The following is a 20,359-nucleotide window of genomic DNA, read 5'->3' on the forward strand; positions in this document are numbered from 1 at the left end:
TGCCGGTGATGTACCACTAACAGGGATTTAGGGTTGGCCTATTTACCTAAGGATCCACAGGTTGAGCGACTAAAGAAAATGGGACTATTCCTTAAGGGCAGCCTTTGTTTTGGCATATTCAACAAAAACATCTTTTGATCTCCCCTTGCATTATGTTATGTAATCAATCTTCTGCTTGGTTGAGGGAGGCCACATGGGGAACTGGTGGGGGAGGACACAGGCTAACGCCACAGTTCTCTGGTGGTGGCCTTTACATTGCGTTAATGGTAGTTGCACTGATCTTTTATGCCGCTGCGGCTACTTGGAGGAAAGGGGCTGTGAAAGGACGGTTATTGTCATTTTTCCTGGACGGGAACATCAAACCTGTCTGTCTGGACAGCTACTCATATAAAATATCTATAGTTACCTGTATGCTCCTTTATCAATCCCTGTTGATGCCCCGGACCATGACCTTATTTAGAGAAAAAGAGATTTTGGTACTTCTGCAATTGCTGGCATTTATTGCTATGACAGCAAATCAACTGCTTTCGGTTACTGCCTCGGCATTGGCCTTGTCAAATTCAGTGAAAAAGACAACCCCACTATGATTTATCGCCACCGTCTCAGGGTCGACAGATAGCCTCGCCATTACTCTGTATATAGGGAGGCCTTATGCTTGTCAACAACGTATAGATCTGGTCCGAGCAATTAGACATTCTATAGCAACTGGCCCAAGCTTGGCTGTGGAGCAAAACTCCCAGGCCTTTGTGTCACCTCCATATAAGTGACAAATTTACCCGAGCTTGGTAATCTGGTCTAAGAGTCTTTCGCAGCATCTGTTACAGAATTGGACCTCGGAGTTTGAAACAGACACTGGGAGCTGAGGCTACCATCATTCAAGTAAATTCTACTCCGACTGGACCTGTCTTTTTGACGGAGGGATTGTCGTCCTGATCAATCTCAGCAGTCTCTTGCCCAAGGAATGTGTGTGGGGTGGGACTTTTGGAGTGATCCTCTGCTTGTGGATTAGTGTTTACTCATCTGGTTTGCTTTGCAAATTGGAGAGTTCTCAAACAGAAAGGACAAAGTAGATCAAAGCTGCAGCCCTTGAACAAGGAGCGTCAGTACATTCTGGTTGACCATGCTCAAGCAACAGGTAGCGGCTGGACGGCTCTTGCACTCCTAGAACCTCGGTTCATTGCAGGATGGAGGTACAAGCTGAGCAGCCATGAGGGGTGACGAGCTTAGCATCGCACAGGGAAGTTCTACCAAAATACGCCTCCCCTGAAGGCATGTCATATTACATGAGGGTTTCTGCCCAGTTTTCCCTCCCTTGAAAAATGGCAGTCGATGGGTCGGAGTACCCTGGGTCTCAAATAAGCCTAAGGGTAACTCTCTTGTACAGGTTCGCCAACTTTAATAGGATATGGAATTTCCCTCTTCCCTCCTCTACCTCTGGGTGTCCCTGTTTGCTTAATAAAACAGAAAAGGGAGATATAGAGCTGTCTGAGGAGCTGTCCTCCACATATGTAGGATGTCCATGCATACTCCATTACAAGATGGGTGAAACCGGCATCCGCAGAAACCTTTTTCCCTAGTAAAAAGGCAACACGTAGGCGCCTGGTAACTTCCCTATTCAAGGGACACGACGCGGCACGCCATCTGGCATAATTGGCACCCGTCGAGAGTGACACGTCCTAGGCGAGGATAGTTTCCTATATAAGGAATTATTACTATCACTCGGATCTCCGCATTGTGCTTATGCTCTCCCTCTCAAGGACAAGCTTTTCTGCAGTAGGATCCTGTGTGTGCGCGTCAGTTCCTGCTGGCGAGATGTGGCGCTGGGACATACCATGCAGGCAAGAAAATTACAAGTAGGTATTTCTGATCTTATATACTACAGATCGAACTGTAAAGTTGAGATATGGCCAGATAGCCCTCTTATTATCCCCCAAAGGAATACCATAAGGTTAACTACCAATGCTTTGGAAACCCGCCTTCAGTGGCAAAATTAGGAATAACCGTGGAAAGAAATAGTTAACTTCTCAAGGATTTGTGTATCCATGTATAGTAAATGGGGATAGCAAGGAAGAGATACAAGTCATAGAAAATGTGAAAGATGATATGAAAATTAAAGCAGGGGAGAGAATTGCCTCCAATGTTGCTATTTCCTTACATCATTGACAAGGCCGCTTATTTTGAAGTTACAGGGCTTATGGGAACACTGGGAATCATGTTCTGGCAAAGAATAGTCAATGATCAGATACCCAAATAATGGTTCAAATAAATGGTGTGGACATAGAAAGGTTGGTAAATATAGGAGCTGATATTAGTATACTTTCCCAAAACTCTTAGAATCTAGATTGGCTACTTCAGAAGATTTGTACATAATTTATAGGAATTAGTACATTATCATGAATAAAACAAAGTTTCCAATGAATCACCTGATTGGAATGAGAAGCAGAAACAGGGAAGTTGAGACCTTGTGTTTCACATACCTATAAATTTATGGGGAAGAGATCTTTTAGAAAAATGTGTTACTCAAATTAAAATTCCTGTGATTCTGGGGTCAGTGAATAAGGAAATTAGAGATTATATGGTAAATGTTCCTGCAGAATGTATTAATACAGATGAAAGAGAGCAATAGCAAACAGTTTCCATGGTCAAAAGAAACCAGGATGTCACAGGAGTTCAATTTCCATATTTATAAAAGTGGCCACTACTGACCTACCAAGAGCTTGGCCTCTAAAATGGTTATGAAACCAACTCATCAGGCAGGAGCAGTGGTCCAAAACAAATATTACATGCACTTGAACAAATGGTACCAGAGCATCAGGAGGCTGAATATATAGAAGAGTCTACCAGCCCTTAGAATCCTGCTGTGTTTGTTTTAAAAATTAAATCAGGTAAATGGAAAATGATAATACATTTATCATGACTAAGAGGAAACATTTAGTGGTAGCTCCTGCAGGCATTGCTCTGAAGGAGACAAATTAAAATCTGCAGAACAGTAAAAATGGAAAGTTGCCCATTGTGGAGGAAAATACTGAGCTGGTAGCCATCACAGGATTACCCATTGGCTTCCAAAGATAGCACAAAGCAACTACTATGTGGGGCAGCCACAGGCACTCATGAGAATGACAAGTACAATCTGGAGTTTCTAGCCCTTGCTTGTGTGGATGTAGCGGTTTTGAACTCTTCCCATGGAAACTCCATTTTCCAAATCAATATGATCAAATACTTCAAGGGGAAATACACCAATCCAAGTTATTGGAGTCAATGTAGTCCCTGCTGCTCAAGCCAAGCACCTCATAGATGCAAGTGTGAATTCTCTGAGATTTAACACAGGGAGTGGTTCTATATGCATCACCCAAGAAGTATTGGCCTTCAGGAATCCCCAAACAACAGCATTGTGCAAGATTTCTGAGTATGTGTATCACTTTGTTGTCTCTGTTATTGTTGATGGGGGAATCCAAAATGTGGGACATATTGCCAAAACTCAGTCATGCTGACCTCCCTCTTGGCTGCAACCACTAAAGACCCTGGAGAGAAATTCTTCTCAGACGGGGTCTGGATGAAGAAGTATATTGGTATGGTTCTCTTGATGCCATGGATAAGCATCTCAGCCGCTAGAACTGATACTTTAGTGAAGCTGACAAAAATCAAAGTCCCAAGGAGTTCTGGTGGCAGTGTAGGGCAAAGGGCTTATCAACAAATTTGTCCCTTATTTGACTGCAGTATCTAGCATTCCTGCCAGGATATTAGTGCCAAAAGATTAAGTCTGAGCCCTGATGTACTCGGCTGAACTTACATTTGAGAAGAGAACATCAGCTCAGGAAGAAAGTGGTATCTACAGCCTAAATCTAATATGTCTTGAAATTTTTAATAAAAGTTTGGAAGAAAAAGGAATTCTTCCATGCTGGGGTTTATAAATTGCTCCAGGAAAAAAAATGAAAAGGAGACTCTGTTTGTTACTCGCATTATAAAATCAGTAAACAAAAATTTGACCACAAAAGGTGGATCCTATAGGATCCAACTGCAACTACTCAGCAATTTTCAAAAACTAATAAGTGTTATTTACTGGCTGAGGCTGATAATTGGATTAAGTATATATTATGTGGTCAATCAAAACCACCAATATACCTAGGTACCTCAAATGGGATTCTGTGAGTTAAAGGACAAGGATGAGAAAGAATAGAGCCAAGAAAAAGTTCTGATCCAAGCTCAACTTTATTGCAAAGCATCAGGCTTATAAAGGCAAAACAAACAAACAAATAAACAAGCAAACATAAGCCCAACCCCTAGATGTGACTGATGACATAAATTACCTTGTAGTAACAGTCAATGATATAGGTTTCCTCTGCTCAGCACAGGTCTCACTTTTCAGGCCTAAAACAGAACTCCCAACTTAGGAAGGGAAATTCTACCACATGCTGTGATAGCAAAAATAGCTGATGCAGCAATTCTGCTATTCAGGTCAGAGCAGAACTTCCACAATATTAAATAAGTAATTTGGTTCAAATAATACAATGAAATTCCCATTTAAACAGACCAAGATGTCTAAAAGCTGAAGCAGAAATTGAGTTAACTCTTGTAGAACAAAGACTGCACAAAATACATATGAATGGAATTGTTCATCGACTTATTTGTACTTTGATCATTTTACCCTCAACTCATTCCCCTATCTGGCTCATTATAAAAAAGAAAGATAATATTATGGAATCGATTTTCATAGATCATGAACAAAGTAAAAAATCAAAGACATACATAGAAAAGTTTTCTGAATTAATTATCAAAGGTAGAGTAAGAGTATATCATCAGTATATATCAGATCTAGGCAAAATTACAGTAACTCTTTCAAATGTTCACATTATGACTTTATCGTTGATCAATCAGGATTGGCAGAAAACTTGTAGTAACTACTTGGGTACAATTAATAACAAATATCCAAAAAGCTAATGTATAGAGTTTATTAAAAGAACTAATAGGATTTTTACAGGTATTGTAAGAACACAAATTCCAGAGGTACCAACTTTTTATATGGATGCAAACAGGGTGGGGATGGCAGGTTATGAGTTAGAAAAAAATAAACAAGGTGGTCAAAAGTCCATATACATCAGGTCAAAATTTGAATTATATGCTATCCCTATGGTATTATTAGATTATCCTGAACATTTTATCATAATTACTGATTCCCAATATGCAGACAGGGTCATTTTGCATATAGACTGTTGAATTTGTACCTGAGAACTCAGAAATAACTTTGTTATTTATCAAATTGCAACAGGCCATCAGAAGGAGAAATTTATGCAAACAAACACACATTAGTAAAAAATTGTCAATATTACCTTATGTAGAAATGAGACCAAAGGTAGCTCTTGGAGATGGGGGTGGGGGTGGCAGGTATGTGGAACAGTCAGAGGGTGAACTGTGAGGGGCATGAAGTCCGGACTGTAAAAAAGGGTTAAAGAATAATTTTTAGAAAATGATGGACTTACTATTATCCAGATGGCCAAAACATTATGTTCCTATTATGCCAATGGCTCCACTTGGGACAAAGTTCCCAGTAGAGGATCAATCTTCAGTTGCCAGGCCTTGAAAATCTCCTTGCTGAGGAGGAGGAGGATCTTGGAGGGGATGATGTCACTTTGTCAATCAATTCTCCAGATGACCTATGTTCACAGTGTTCACTAACTTTGGCAGCAAGTGAGGCATTGGGTTAGCTAGCTCAGTCGTTAGTGAACCAGAATCTTGGTGGTGTCTTGTTGTGCCCTTCTCTTCTTAGAAACTCTGAGGTATCATGTTAGTATATGGGAGGCTTTTTTTCATAGTAATTTTAAACATATTAAATGTCCGATTGGTTTGAGGGATACTACCAATCTTGTATGTCTGAGTCAAACAATCTTTATCAGTTCTTAGTTATCCATTGCAAATTGTGCCCTACACAGTAGAAGACCTAAATAAACCTTTAGCCTTGAAATAGGCTGCATCATAATTAGCATGGTTTAATATACTTCTGAATATATTAAAGAATATGACCATTCATAAGATTATTGACTATTAACATGTATTTCTTAATTACACTAATATTTATGAGACTGAAACCTACTAGGTTTGAGCATTAAAATCGTAATTATGAATTGAATATCTTCTAGTGTCAAAAGAAAACATTTTTTCACAATGAACATATTCCAGAAAGAGACCAGGAATGTTTATTACCTTTTTATAGGATGTCATCATAGAATACAACATTTTGCGTTTCATTGAAAACTTCCAGTTTCTTTGAAAAGCTAGATATGACAAATGTTGTTTTGCTGGGGGAGACAGATTAAATGATGTCTTCCTAAAGCAAACAAGTGAAATAATGTTTTCCTGCAGCAGACAAAGGTGAAAGGATGTTTTCATATAGCCGTAAGTAAAGGGACATTTCATGAAGGATTATAAATATGACCCCAGGGACAGTGAGAGGACAATGAGCATTGGTTCAGTTTTTATTGCCTCGTCATTTTTTTTCTAACTTATCATTCCAAGTTTCATTACTACTCAGACAAAAAAAATTGTCAAAACCAAAAAACAAGAAATTAGGGAAATGACACCCTTCATAATAGATCCAAACAATAGAAAGTACCTCGGTGTGTCTTTAACCAACCAAGTAAAAGATCTGTACAATAAGAACTTAAAGCCTCTGAAGAAAGAAATTGAAGAAGATGTCAGAAGATGGAAAGATCTCCCTTGCTCATGGATTGGCAGGATTAATTTAGTAAAAATGGCCATTCTACCAAAAAGCTCACAGATTCAATGCAATCCCCATCAAAATACCAATCAATTCTTCAAAGAGTTAGACAGAACAATTTGCAAATTCATCTGAATAACAAAAACCCTCCAGCTAAAACTATTCTCAACAATAAAAGGACTTCAGGGAAACACCATCCCTGAACTCAAGCAGTATTACAGAGCAATAGTGATAAAAAACTGCCTGGTACTGGTAGAGACAGACAGATAGACCAATGAACAGAATTGAAGACCCAGAAGTGAACCCACAAACATATGGGCACTTGATTTTGACAAAGGAGCCAAACTATCCAATGGAAAATAGATCGCATTTTTCAGCAAATGGTGCTGGTTCAACTGGAGAATCCCACTGCACGTGAAGAATGGTCGATCATTCTTACCAACCCTGTACAAAGCTTAAGTCCAAGTGTCTCAGGGTTCCCACATCAAACCAGATACACTCAAACTGAAAAGAAAAACTAGGGCAGCATCTCAAACACATGGGCACTGGAAAAAATTTCCTGAACAAAACACCAATGGCTTATGCTCTAAGATCAAGAATCAACAAATGGGATCTCATAAAACTGCAAAGCTTCTGTAAGGCAAAGGACATTGTGGTTAGGACAAAACAGCAACCAACAGATTGGGAAAAGATCTTTACCAATCCTACAACAGATAGAGGGCTTATATCCAAAATATACAAAGAACTCAAGAAGTTAGACCGCGGGAGACAAATAACCCTATTAAAAAATGGGGTTCCGAGCTAAAGAAAGAATTCACAGGTGAGGAATGCCAAATGGCTGAGAAACACCTAAAGAAATGTTCAACATCTTTAGTCATAAGGGAAATGCAAATCAAAACAACCCACCCATTTGTTGATTCTTGATCTTAGAACATAAGACATTGGTGCTTTGTTCAGGAAATTTTTTTCAGTGCCCATGTGTTCGAGATGCTGCCCTAGTTTTTCTTCTATTAGTTTGAGTGTATCTGGTTTGATGTGGAAGTCCTTGATCCACTTGGACTTAAGCTTTGTACAGGGTGATAAGCATGGATCGATTTGCATTCTTCTACATGTTGATCTCCAGTTGAACCAGCACCATTTGCTGAAAATGCTGTCTGTTTTCCATTGGATGGTTTTGGCTCCTTTGTCAAAAACCAAGTGCCCATAGGTGTGTGGGTTCATTTCTCGGTCTTCAATTCTGTTCCATTGGTCTATCTGTCTGTCTCTGTACCAATACCATGCAGTTTTTATCACTATTGCTCTGTAATACTGCTTGAGTTCAGGGATAGTGATTTCCCCTGAAGTCCTTTTATTGTTGAGAATAGTTTTAGCTATCCTGGGTTTTTTTGTTATTCCAGATGGATTTGCAAATTGTTCTGTCTAACTCTTTGAAGAATTGGATTGGTATTTTGATGGGGATTGCATTGAATCTGTAGATCGCTTTTGGTAAAATGGCCATTTTTACTAAATTAATCCTGCCAATCCATGAGCATGGGAGATCTTTCCATTTTCTGAGGTCTTCTTCAATTTCTTTCTTCAGTGTCTTGAAGTTCTTATTGTACAGATCTTTTACCTGCTTGGTTAAAGTCACACCGAAGTACTTTATATTATTTGGGTCTATTATGAAGGGTGTCATTTCTCTAATTTCTTTCTCAGCTTGTTTCTCTTTTGTGTAGAGGAAGGCTACTGATTTATTTGAGTTAATTTTATACCCAGCCACTTTGCTGAATTGTTTATCAGCTTTAGTAGTTCTCTGGTGGAACTTTTGGGATCACTTAAATATACTATCATATCATCTGCAAATAGTGATATTTTTGACTTCTTCTTTTCAATCTGTATCCCCTTGATCTCCTTTTGTTGTCTGATTGCTCTGGCTAGAACTTCAAGAACTATATTGAATAAGTAGGGAGAGAGTGGCAGCCTTGTCTAGTCCCTGATTTTAGTGGGATTGCTTCAAGTTTTTCTCCATTTAGTTTAATCTTAGCAACTGCTTTGCTGTATATAGCTTTTACTATGTTTAGTTATTGGCCTTGAATTTCTATTCTTTCCAGGACTTTTATCATGAAGGGGTGCTGAATTTTGTCAAATGCTTTCTCAGCATCTAATGAAATGATCATGTGGTTTTGTTCTTTCAGTTTGTTTATATAATGGGTCATGTTGATGGTTTTCCATATATTAAACCATCCCTACATGCCTGGGATGAAGCCTACTTGATCATGGTGGATGATTGTTTCCATGTGTTCTTGGATTCGGTTTGCCAGAATTATATTGAGTATTTTTGTGTCACTATTCATAAAGGAAATTGGTATGAAGTTCTCTTTCTTTGTTGGGTCTTTGTGTGGTTTAGGTATAAAAGTAATTGTGGCTTTATAGAAGGAATTGGTAGTGCTCCATCTGTTTCAATTTTGTGGAATAGTTTGGATAGTATTGGTATGAGGTCTTCTATGAGCGTCTGATGAATTCTGCACTAAACCCGTCTGGACCCTGGGCTCTTTTTTGGTTGGGAGACCTTTGTGGCCTGCTTCTATTTCCTTAGGAGTTATGGGGGTTGTTTAACTGGTTTATCTGTTTCTGATTTAACTTCGGTACCTGGTATCTGTCTAGGAAATTGTCCATTTCCTGCAGATTTTCAAGTTTTGTTGAGTATAGGCTTTTATAGTAAGATCTGATGATTTTTTGAATTTCCTCTGAATCTGTAGTTATGTCTTCCTTTTCATTTCTGATTTTGTTAATCTGGACACACTCTCTGTGTCCTCTTGTTAGTCTGGGTAAGGGTTTATCTATCTTGTTGATTTTTCTCAAAGAACGAACTTTTGGTTCTGTTGATTCTTTCTATGGTCCTTTTTGTTTCTACTTGGTTGATTTAAGCTCTGAGTTTGATTATTTCCTGCCTTCTATTCCTCCTGGGTGTATTTGCTTCTTTTTGTTCTAGAGCTTTTAGTTGTGCTGTCAAGCTGGTGACATATGGTCTCTCCTGTTTCTTTCTGCAGGCACTCAGAGCTATGAGTTTTCCTCTTAGCACAGCTTTCATTGTGTCCAATAAGTTTGGGTATGTTGTATTTTCATTTTCATTAAATTCTAAAAAGTCTTTAATTTCTTTCTTTATTTCTTCTTGACCAGGTTATCTTTGAATAGACATTATTCAACTTCCACGTATGTGTGGCATTCTTCCTTATTGTTATTGAAGACCAGCTTTGGGCATAATGGTGGTCTGATAGGATGCATGGGATTATTTCTATTTTCTGTACCTGTTGAGGCCTGTTTTTTCAATTATGGTCAATTTTGGAGAAAGTACCATGAGGAGCTGAGAAAGAATGTATATCCTTTTTTTTTTTTTTTGCTTTAGGAAATGTTCTATAAATATCTGTTAAATTCCATTTGTCTCATGACTTCTCTTAGTCTGTCGTCTCTGTTTAATTTCTGTTTCATGATCTGTCCATTGATGAGAGTGGGGTGTTGAAATCTCCTACTATTATTGTGTGAGGTGCAATGTGTGTTTTGAGCTTTAGTAAGGTTTCTTTTACGTATGTAGGTGCCCTTGTATTTGGGGCATAGATATTTAGGATTGAGAGTTCATCTTGGTGGATTTTTCCTTTGATGAATATAAAGTGTCCTTCCTTATCTTTTTTGATGAATTTTAGTTGAAAATTGATTTTATTTGATATTAGAATGGCTACTCCAGCTTGCTTCTTCTGACCATTTGCTTGGAAAGTTGTTTTCCAGCCTTTCACTCTGAGGTAGTGTCTGTCTTTGTCTCTGAGGTGTGTTTCTTGTAGGCAGCAGAATGCAGGGTCCTCATTGCATATCCAGTTTGTTAATCTGTGTCTTTTTTTATTGGGGTTGAGACCATTGATGTTGGAGATAAGGAATAGTGATTATTGCTTCCTGTTATATTCATATTTGGATGTGAGTTTGTGTTTGTGCTTGTATTTTCTTGTTTTTGTTTCAAGGGCGATTAGTTTTCTTGCTTCTTCTAGGGTATAGCTTGCCTCCTTATATTGGGCTTTACTATTTATTATCCTTTGTAGTGGTGGATTTGTAGAAAGATATTGTGTAAATTTGATTTTGTCATGGAATATATTGGTTTCTCCATTTATGTTAATTGAGAGTTTTGCAGGATAGTGTCTGTAAAACATCTGTCCAGGATCTTCTGGCTTTCACATTCGCTGGTGAGAAGTCCGGTGTGATTCTGATAGGTCTGCCTTTATATGTTACTTGACCTTTTTCCCTTACTGCTTTTAATATTCTTCTTTGTTTCGTGCATTTGGTGTTTTGGCTATTATGTGACAGGAGCAGTTTCTTTCTGATCCAATATATTTTGAGTTTTGTAACCTTGCTGAATGTTTATGGGCATATCTTTCTTTAGGTTAGGGAAGTATTCTTTGATTTTGTTGAAGATATTTACTCGTCTTTTGAGCTGTGTGTTTCCATTTTCTTGTATACCTATTATCCTTAAGTTTGATTTTCTCATTGAGTCCTGGATTTCCTGTATGTTTTGGACCAGTAAGCTTTTTCCGTTTTACATTATCTTTAACAGTTTTTCAATAATTTCTGTGGAATCTTCTGCTCTGATTTCTCTCTTTTATCTTGTATTCTGTTGGTGATGCATGTATCTATAGCTCCTTGTCTCTTCCATTGGTTTTTCTATATCCAGGTTGTCTCCTTTGTTCTTCTTTTTTGCTTCCATTTCCATTTTAATTCCTTCACCTGTTTGATTGTGTTTTCCTGGAATTATTTCAGGGATTTTTTGTGTTTTTGTCTCTATAGGGTTCTACTTGTTTATTTATGTTTTCCTGTGTTTCCCTAAGGGAATTCTTTATGTCTTTCTTGAAGTCCTCCATCATCATGACCAAATATGATTTAAAATCATGATGTTGCTTTTCTGGTGTTTTAGGATATTCAGTGTTTGCTTTGGTGGGAGAATTGCACTCAGGTGATGCCATATATTCTTTGTCTCTATTGTATGGGTTCCTGCTCTTGTTTCTTGCCATCAGTTTTGTCTCTAGTGTTACCTTGTTCTGCTATGTTTGACAGTGGCTAGACCGTCCTATAGGCCTGTGTTTAGGAGTGCTTTAGTTCTGTTTTCCTGTTTTTCTTTCAACCAGTTTGTAGGAACAGAGTATTGACTTTTTAGGCATGTAGTGTTTCCTGTTTACTTATCTTCAGTTGTTCCTATGGGCTTGTATCCTGAGTCCACCAGGCAGGTCACTTGGAGTAGAAAAGTTGGTCTTACCTCTGGTCCTGGGCCTGAAGTTATTCCTGTGGGGCTGTGTTTCAGCTCTCTGTGAGGCCAGCAACCAGAAGGGCCTGCCCACCTTTTCTTGGGTCTCTGTGTACAGGGGTCCCAGATAGCATTAGGTGTTTTCCTCTAGAGTCAGAAATGTGGGCAGAGTGTAGTCTCTTCTGGCTTCCCAGGCATGTCTGCCCCTCTGAAGGTTTAGCTCTTCCTCCCATGGGATATGGGTTGATAACCTGTCTTTCTACTGGAGGGAGATTCCACAAGTTCCCTCTCCCCATTGTTTTGTGCATTTCATCTGAGGTCCCTCCCTTCGAGTCTTAGATTCTCTTACCTTCCATGTCTCTGGTACATTCTAGGTGGTTCCCCCACCTCCTACCTCCCAAGGTTGTCTGTTTTCATTGTTTCTGATTGCCCTCATGGCTTCACTCCTGATTCCTCCCACCAAATACCTGATCATGTTCTCCTTTTCCCTTCCCTGTCTCCTCTCCTACCCAGGTCCCTCCATCCCTTTGCCCCAGCCCCACAACCATGATTGCATTCTTCTCCCTGCCAAGTGGGATTGAGTAATCCTCACTTGGGCCCCTTAGCTTTTCAACTAGAACCAGATGCAGATACTTATATTCAACTAGTCGACAGAAGCCAGAGAACCCTGTGGTTGAATTAGGGGAAAATAGGTAGTGGTTGAGGAAAAGGTCAACCCTCTAGGAAGACCAGCAGTCTCAACTAACTTGGATTCCTAAGATCTCTCAGATGTTGTGCTACAAGTCAGGCAGCATAAACTAGCTGATATGAGGCCCTCAACACATATGCATCAGAAGACTGCTTGGTTTGGCCTCAGTGAGAGAAAAAGTACTTAAAGCTCAAGAGAATTGAGGTACAGGAAGAAGGTAGGCTTGATGGGGTGTTGGGGATGGTTTAAGGACCTCCTACTGGAGATCAGAGGAGAATGCAGTGTGAAACTGCTATGGGAGGATAGGATCGAGAGGAGACAACAGCTGGAGATGAAAAATAAAAAAAATGCCACCACCATTACTATCACCAACACCACCACCACCACCACCAATACCACACCACCACCACCACCACCACCACCACCATCATCATCATCATCATCATCATCATCAAATCATCATCATCACTTAAGGTTTTTCTGAATTAGGACAAGAAAACTGATAAACGGATCCCTTGGAAAGCCTCCTGGTTGGATCAAGCTGCGACAAGACAGGGAATGCTATACAAGCAGATCTTAAAGTGGCATTAACAGTATAAAAGCTTCCATGGTCAGAAATCATCATGGCAAGTTCTCCTCCAAAACCTCTATGCACATAAGAATTGAAAGCAACAGGTAGAAAGGTGCTCCTCCCTTAAAATTATAGCTGAAAGAAATAGAGGTTTGTATATACCCTTTAAATGTATAACTGTATGTAATACTGCATGTTTACTTCTTACTGATCTTAAGTATGTGTGTGTGTGTGTGTGTGTGTGTGTGTGTGTGTGATTGAACCTGTCCTTCATGTCTTAGTTATAAACTATTAATGTGTAATATATACTGTACAGTTAGTAATCTAAAATGTTGGTAACAGAATGTTGGTTTAAAATACACCAGGGTGGGCTGGAGCGATGGCTCAGCGGTTAAGAGCACCCGACTACTCTTCCAGAGGTCCTGAGTTCAATTCCCAGCAACCACATGGTGGCTCACAACCATCTGTAAGAGATCTGATGCCCTCTTCTGGTGTGCCTGAAGACATCTACAGTGTACTCATATATAATAAATGAATAAATCTTTAAAAAAAAATACACCAGGGTTATATCCATTCTGGCAACAACACATGGCATGAGCCATCTAAGTTCTCTGGAGATATGTTTGAATTGGGATAATAGTTTTATGAAACTTCTGCCCTACAAATTAGACTCATATACGGAAGCTTTTTTCATGACATCAAATTTTATGGCACAAATGTAATGCACACAGTATTGAGCTTATAGACACTGAATTATTTAAACTGTTAAGAATTTGTTTTCTCTTCTAGAGATTATGATTGAATATATATAATATATATATATGTTATAATGTTGTAAACCCATGATGAGGAACAATTATAATTAGAAGGTCTCAGCCAATTCTATTATGTGGCTATTTGTCTGGTGATGGAAATAATGAACAGAATAATAGAATGTTTTTTCTAAAATATATAGCTATTAATGCAATATAATATTAACAAGATACACCTTCTGGGTGTTTTCTATCTCTTACTGGTCAAAGGGCTAAAAGCACTAAAATGATCAAGAATCATGGGCTTTTGAAATTCATCCAGCTCACTTTCTGCCTGAGCTGTAGCAGGACTCAAGCATCCCTCTTCTTTCAGCCACAGGAATAGATAACAGCCAAGGACCTTGGCTATTGTTTTTTTCCTCCCAATTTCTTAATATATTACTGTCCTGATAGGGACTTTGGTTTAACTTTTCACCAAATGGGAATGTGGCATAATGTTTTTGCAACCTACTTTTAATAAAAAAATCAACTTCTTTTCTAATCCACCACCCAGCAGAAATAGTAGAAGAGAAAAGTTATTAGGATATGGGGGAAATGGACTTATTCAGCAATAGATCTTTGGGGGTGATCTTGATCCTCTTTGGCAGAAGTTCAGTTCCATAGCAAACAACAAATTCAGCTCAGCAGCTACAGACCATTCCTCTAATTAGGCAGATACCAGGCACAAAGCAGTGACTGTAGTTCAATCCTCCAGGCTCTCTAACCTCCCTGACGTGAGACTGCTGAAGTGATAAGCTGCCACAGGAAACTCACAAGCAATTTTCAGGTAAATTTCTCTCAATCACAGCATTATCACAAGTTGAGCTCAACAATGCTATGTAAGGTGAACCAATACATGTGTGTCCTAAACAAAGAATGGTGAGACAGTTCCAAGCCCTGTGGGAGAGAGAGCTGAACACCCAGAAGTGTAGGCAAACCTGAGACTGCAGGGCAGGACAAACTGCCACTTCTGCCCACCTTTGCCCACATTCCTGGCCAAAGGGGAAACTGCACAGTGCCTTTGGACATAGGAATATAGTATCAATCATCTGCAGGAGCCTCTCAGTCCAGATCTACACCCGGATCTGAACTGAACTGATCAAATCCCATGGGTGTGGGCACTTAGAGATGCAGAGACTCCTGAGAACTCTGCTCACATTCCTGACTCAAGAGGAAAATGCCTAGCACCATCGGTGCTACCTGTGCACAGGGATCTAGGAGCACTAGGGGCAGGACACTTCTGGTTGCTGCACTCAAGGAGAGCTGGAAGCCAGCTGCCAAGAGTGACTACATTCCATAGAACAGAGGTAAGCCCAACTTTTCTGCTCCAAGTCACCTGCCTGGCAGACTAAGGACATGCAAAGGCAGAAGTCTTCTGGGATGGGGTACTTCCAGTTTCTGGCTGTGGCCTGAACTTCTCAGATTTTCTGGCCCAGCTCCTGCTCCCCAAAGTTCCATGGAGGAGAGAGCTGGAGCACCCAAGTGCTGAAAATCCTGAGACTGCAGGGCAGATGAATGCCACTTCTTCCACCTTTGCTCACATCCCTGGTCCAAGAGGAAACTGCATAATGCCTCTGGACACAGGAATATAGGAGTAGTCAATCTGCAGGAGCCCCTCACCCCAGATCTGTACCCAGATCTGAACTGAACCAGTCAAATAGCTCCCTGCACCCAAATCCCATGTTGGGTGAGAGCTAAACCCTCAGAAGTCTAGACACTCCTTTGAACCAGAGGAGACTACTCCCTGCCCACATTCCCGACAAGAGGAAATCGCCTTTGCCATCTTTCTCCTGTGTGGCTAGGGGTGTAGGAAAATACGGGCAGGACCTTACCAGTTGCTGCCCTCCTGAGAACTGAAAAGCAAGCTGCCAGGAGTGAGAACATGCCTGAGAACAGAATACTCTGTTTCTATAACTGGCTGGAAGAAAACAGGAAAACAGGTCTACAGGAGTGCCGACACACAGAACCATAGAATGGCTAACCCACCATCAGAAACAGAAAGACAAGCTAAGACCAGAGACAACCTGGCGGTGGGAGGCAAGCATAGGAACCCAAGCAACAGAAACCAAGACTACTTGGCATCATCAGAATCCAGTCCTCCCACCAAAGCAAACACTGGATATCCAAACACACTGGAAAAATAAGAACTATATTTAAAATCACATTTTATCATGATGATGAAGGACTTTAAGAAGGTCATAAATAACTCACTTAAGGAAATACAGGACAACACAAGGGAATACAGGAAAACACACCCAAACAGGAGAAGGAAATTAAGAAAACCATTCAGGATTAATATGGAAATAGAAACAATAAAGAAAGCACAAAGGGAGACAGCCCTGGAGATAGAAAACCTAGGGAAGAGATAAGGACTCATAGATGCAAGCATCACCAAAAGAATACATGAGATAGAAGAGAGAATCTCAAGAGCAAAAATACCATAGAAAACATTGACCTGACTGTATCCAAAGATAATGTAAAACAGAAAAACTCTTAGGACAAAACACAGGACATCCAGACACAATGGTAAGATCAACTTCTAAGGATAATAGGTATAGAAGGAGTGAAGACTCCCAACTTAGGACCCAGTAAATATCTTCACCAAAATCATAGAAGAAACTTCCTAGCCTAAAGAAAGTAGATTCCTGTAAAACACAGAAGCATACAGAAATTCAAATAGATTGGATCAGAAAAGAAAATACTCTTTCACGTAGTAGTCAAAATACTGAATGCACAAAACAAAGAAAGAATATTAAAAGCAGTAAGGGGCAAAGGTCAAGTAAGATATGAAGGCAGAACTATCAGAATTACACCAGACTCCTCACCACAAACTATGAAAACCAGGATAGATGTCGTACAGACCCTGGGAGAACACAAATGGAATCCCAAGCTACTATATCCGGCAAAACAATCAATTAACACTGATGGAGAAACCAAGATATTCCATGACAAACCAAATTTATATAATATCTTTCTCCAAATCCAGTCCTACAAAGTATAATAAATAGCAAAGCCAAATGCAAGGAGGTAAACTATACCCTACAAAAAGCAAGAAAGTAATCTCCTTGCAACAAAACCAAAAGAAGAGAGACACACAAACATAAGCCCACCTTCAAATACGAAAATAACAGGAAGCAACAATCACTATTCGTTAATATCTCTCCACATCAATGGACTCAATTCCCCAATAAAAAGATACAGATTAACAGACTGTATACGTAAAGAGGACCCAGCATTTTGATGCCTACATAAAACACACCTTAGAGAAAGACAGAAACTACCTCAGTGTAAAAGGCTGGAAAACCACTTTCGAATCAAATGGTCTGAAGAACCAAGCTGGAGTAACGGTTCTAATATTGAATAAAATCAACTTTCAACCAAAAGTTATCAAAAACGATTAGGAAGGTCACAAAAAAGGGCTCAACAAATACAGAAATACAGAAATAATCCCATCCATCCTATAAGACAACCACAGACTAACACTGGTCTTCAATAACAACAGTAAGGAAAGAATGCCGACATATACATGGAAGTTGAATAATTCTCTACTCAATGATAACTTGGTCAAGGAAGAAATTAAAAAATTAAGCCTTCTTAGAATTTAATGAAAATGAAGATACAAGCTACCAAAATTTATGGGACACAATGAAAGCTGTGCTAAGAGAAAAACTCCAGCTCTGAGTACCTGCAGAAAGAATCAGGATAGAACATACATCAGCAACTTGACAGCACACCTAAAAGATCTAGAACAAAAAGAAGCAAATATACCCAAGAGGAGTAGAAGGCAGAAAATAATCAAACACAGGGCTGAAATCAACCAAGTAGAAATAAAAAGGACTACACAAGGAATCAATGGAACCAAAAGCTGGATCTTTGAGAAAATCAAAAAGATAGACAAACCCTTAACCTGACTAACCAGAGGGCACAGATAGTGTGACCAGATTAACAAAATCAAAAATGAAAAGGGAGACATAACAACAGAATCAGAGGAAATTAAAAACATCATCAGATCCTACTACAGAAGCCTATATTGAACAAAAGTTCAAAAATCTGGAGAAATGGACAATTTCTAGACAAATCCAGGTACCAAAAGTTAAACCAGGAATAGATAAAACATTTATACAACCCCATAACTCCTATAGAAATAGAAGCAGTCATTAAAAGTCTCACAACCAAAAAGAGCCCAGGTCCAGATGGGTTCAGTGCAGAATTCTATCAGACTTTCATAGAAGACCTCATACCAATATTATCCAAACTATTCCATAAAATTGAAACAGATGGAGCATTACTAATATCCTTCTACAAAGCCACAATTACTCTTATACCTAAACCACACAAAGACCCAACCAAAAAAGAGAACTTCAGACCAATTTCCTGTATGAATATTGATGCAAAAATACTCAATAAAATTCTTACATACCAAATCCAAGAACACATCAAAATGATCATCCATCATGATCAAGCAGGCTTCATCTCAGGCATGTAGGGATGATTCAATGTATGGAAAATCATCAACATAACCCACTATACAAACAAACTAAAAGATAAAAACCGCACGATCATTTTATTAGATGCCGAGAAAACATTTGCCAAAAACAACACCCCTTCATGATAAAAGTCCTGGAATGAACAGGAATTCAAGTCCCATAACTAAATATATTAAAAGCCACATAAAGCACACCAGTAGGCAATATTTTAAAAAAAAATGTAGAGAAAATTGAAGCAATCCCACTAAAATCAAAGAATATACAAGGTTTCCCATTCTCTCTCTACTTACTCAATATAGTTCTCAAAGTCCTAACCAGAACAATCAGACAGCAATCAGGACATCAAACGTGTACAAATTGGAAATGAAAGGTCAAAATTTCACTATTTGAAGATGATATGATAGTATAATTAAGTTAATTCAAAAGTTCCACCAAAGAATGACAAAGCGTGATAAACACTTCAGCAAAGTGGTGGGGTATAAACTTAACTCAAAAAAAAAATCAGAAGCCTTCCTCTACCCAAAAGATAAGCAGTCTGAGAAAAAAAATTAGGGAAATGGCACTCTACATATTCGTCCCAAAAATATAAAATACCTCGTTGTGACGTTAACCAAGCACGTGAAATATCTGTACCATAAGAACTTCAAGTCTCTGAAGAAAGAAATTGAAGAAGATCTCAGAAGATGGAAAAATCTCCCATGCTTGCTCATGGATTGGCAGGATTAATACAGTAAAAATGTCAATTTTACCAAAAGCAATCTACAGATTCAATGCAATCCCCTTCAAAATTCCAATCTAATTCTTCCTAGAGATAGAAAGAACAATTTGCAAATTCATCTGGAATAACAAAAAACCCAGGATAGCTAAAACTATCCTCAACAATAAAAGGACTTCTGGGGTAATCACCATCCCTGACCTCAAGCAGCATTACAGAGCAATAGTGATACAAAGTGTTTGGTATTGGTACAGAGACAGGCAGATAGACTAGTGGAATAGAATTGAAGACCGAGAAATGGACCCATACACCTATGGTCACTTGATTTTTGACAAAGGAGTCAAAACCATCCAATGGAAAAATGTAGCATTTTCAACAAATGGTGCTAGTACAACTGGAGGTCAGAATGCAGAAGAATGCAAATCTTTCCAGAAACTGGAAAAAACCCAAATGTCCTTCAACAGAGGAATGGATACAGAAAATGTGTTACATTTACACAATGGAGTATTATTGAGCTATCAAAACAATGACTTCGTGAAATTCATAGTCAAATGGATGGAACTAGAAATGACATCCTGAGTGAGGTAACCCAATTACAGAAAAACACTCATGGTATGCTCTCACTGATAAGTGGATATTAACCCAAATTCTCGAATTACCGACGATATAAGGCACGGACCACATGAAACTCAAAAAGAGTGACAAAAATGCAAATACTTCACTCCTTTTTAAAAAAGGGCAACCAAAATATCCATAGGAGTGTATAGGGATGCAAAGCTTAGAGCAGAAACTGCAGGAACAGCAATTCAGTGCTTTCCCCACTTGAGGTCCATATATATATATATATATATATATATATATATATATATATATATATATATATATCCACAAAACTAGATAAGATGGATGAAGCTAAGAAGTGCATGATGACAGGATCTGGAGATAGAAATGGCTATTCTGTGTTCCTCAGTAAATTGGATATTGTACTACCTGAAGATTCAGCTATACCTCTCCTGACAATATTCCCAAAAGTTGCTCAAACATACAACAAAGACACATGCTCTACTATGATCATAGTAGCTTGATTTATAATAGCCAGAAGCTGTAAAGACCCCAGATGCCCTTCAACAGAGGA

General features: G+C 38.9%; 1 pseudogene; it reads left to right on the forward strand.

The window, feature by feature from the left end:
* The first annotated feature begins 2,913 nt into the window (after positions 1 to 2,913).
* Positions 2,914 to 3,911, forward strand: LOC116907270 (annotated as a pseudogene).
* Positions 3,912 to 20,359: the final 16,448 nt, after the last annotated feature.

The sequence above is a fragment of the Rattus rattus genome, chromosome 8 (genome assembly GCF_011064425.1).
Source record: "Rattus rattus isolate New Zealand chromosome 8, Rrattus_CSIRO_v1, whole genome shotgun sequence".
NCBI lineage: Eukaryota > Metazoa > Chordata > Mammalia > Rodentia > Muridae > Rattus > Rattus rattus.